Source organism: Pteropus vampyrus, unplaced genomic scaffold, assembly GCF_000151845.1.
Source record: "Pteropus vampyrus isolate Shadow unplaced genomic scaffold, Pvam_2.0 Scaffold235, whole genome shotgun sequence".
In the NCBI taxonomy this organism is placed as follows: domain Eukaryota; kingdom Metazoa; phylum Chordata; class Mammalia; order Chiroptera; family Pteropodidae; genus Pteropus; species Pteropus vampyrus.
This window is the reverse complement of record NW_011889016.1, coordinates 367,249-369,201: the sequence shown is the minus strand read 5'-3', so window position 1 is coordinate 369,201 and position 1,953 is coordinate 367,249. Positions and strand designations below refer to the sequence as shown.

The window sequence follows — 1,953 nt, the reverse complement described above, 5'->3', positions numbered from 1 at the left end:
CGGGGGCTCAGGGCCCAGAATGCAGCTAGGACCGTGTCAGAGGTGCCTGTGCCACTGGCTGCAGCATGTGTCGTGCTTCCTGGGATGCTGCTCAGACGGAACCAGCTGGGTGGGGACTCGCAGAAAATGCGAGAGACAGAAAAGGCTCTGGATGAGGAAGGGGCGGAGCGTGTGCGAGAGGACAGCTGGGTGTCACTGCTCCGCCGCGCGTGCGGGTTCTGCCGAGTGTGCCGTCTGCCACCGGCTCCGCCTGTCTGCACCGCCACCTGATCTCAACACGATGGGCCAGCAGGCAGGGGCTGGGTCCATGTAGGGGGCACATACCTGGTCCAGTTTGGCCACCGCAGGGCCCTCAGAGCCGAGCCTGGCATCAGGATCCGTGTTACAGACACTGTCACTGGTCTGCAGAGGGGACAGGGATGACAACAGTCACAGCTTAGGCCATAGCCCAACCCAAGAAGGCAAGTCTGTCCTAGCTACTTCCTACCACCCAGAAAACCATTAGTGGGGCCCAGGCCCAAGCCAGTTCCAGCACAAGACCAGAGGCGCCTGCCCAGGGCACAGCGGGGCTGTGGCAGATGGATCATCTCGTGCCCCGCCGTGTGTGGGGGTGCCACGCAGGGCACCGGCATGTAGTCAGCTTTCTCAGACTGACAGGAAGGGTAGTTTCAAGAAACAAAGAAATGACCGATGTGCACAAAGCGAGTCTGCAGCGTCCCTGCTGGTCATTGTATGTCCAGGTCACGTGCGTGTCCCTCCACTCCCGGGTGGCTGGGTGTCGATCACACCTCCAGGGAGGTGGTGGAGCACGTCTTGGTCACCGTGTCACCGTCCTTCCTCAAGATTACAGTCACTGTGACCCTGTTGCCACTCTCTGGAGACTCGTCACCCATTGTCACATTTAATCCCGCTAAGAGTTCTCTTGATTCGTCCTTATTGTCCCCATTTTGGTGGCCATATTCAGCAGATGCTGCCACTCCCAGTGGGACAAGGCTTCTCCTCCAGACCTCCAGGTAACAGCGGATGGGCACAGAGGACCTCCGAAGCACAAGTGTAGCATCTGGGCCTGGTCTGCTGTGCGTTTCTACCTAAATTAAGAGCCCTCGCGGATTGATCAAGCGTTTCACTTAAGAAAAGAACTAACTGCCTTTTCAGATGATTAGCACAACCTAACAAAATGGATTTAAAGCAAATGGAAAACCCAAATAGACATATGACAAGTAACCAGACTGCTCCGTTAGAACTTTCCAGAAGGAGCCCCAGGACTGAGGGTATGCTGATTACTTTGGCCCCATGTTCTCTTTAGAAACACCCATCGCACAGAGACTGTTTTCAGGAATCAGAGGAGGAAGTAGCGCCTCCAACTGATGCTCTGAGGGCAGAGCAACCTAAAATCACAGCCGGAAAAGGCCGTCAGGACAGAATTTCGTAGCCAGCGGCTTCATCGCCGTAGACCAACGTCACTTAAAAATACTGGCAAATCAAACGAGCAATGTGAACGTGGAGTTTACAACACAACCTCACAAGGCTTGTCCTGGAAGTCCAGAGTCTGTCCATGCCGAGTCTCACGTGACACGACACGTGAGTAGAGTGAAGGACGTACATGTGCACGAACGGTCCTGAGAGCTGGAAGCCGTTCCCGGCTGGAACACCACCTGTGTAATGCTGCGAGACGCAGTGTCTCGGACGGGACACCCCTGTGGCTGTGGCTGGCATGTCCCTCTCCTTGGTCTGGAGGACGCACCCAGTCCCTGCACAATTCCCAAAGCATCTTTAAAGCAGATTGCAAGCTCAACCTAAATGAATGGCTTTTCAGGACTTTTAGTGGCCAAAATAGTCTGGAAAAAAGAACCAACAAAGATTAAGAGCCCAACTTTATGTGTCACTAAAGAACCTGGAGACTGAGTGTGGCAGGGTGAGGACAGACACACAGATCGTGGAGCAGGACAGAGA

The 1,953-nt window shown here is 54.7% G+C and overlaps 1 protein-coding gene across 1 annotated transcript in view; it reads left to right on the top strand.

Moving 5' to 3' along the window:
- Positions 1-1,953, top strand: part of LOC105301314 — a 20,721-nt gene that overhangs the window by 4,928 nt on the left and 13,840 nt on the right. The window lies entirely within an intron of this gene.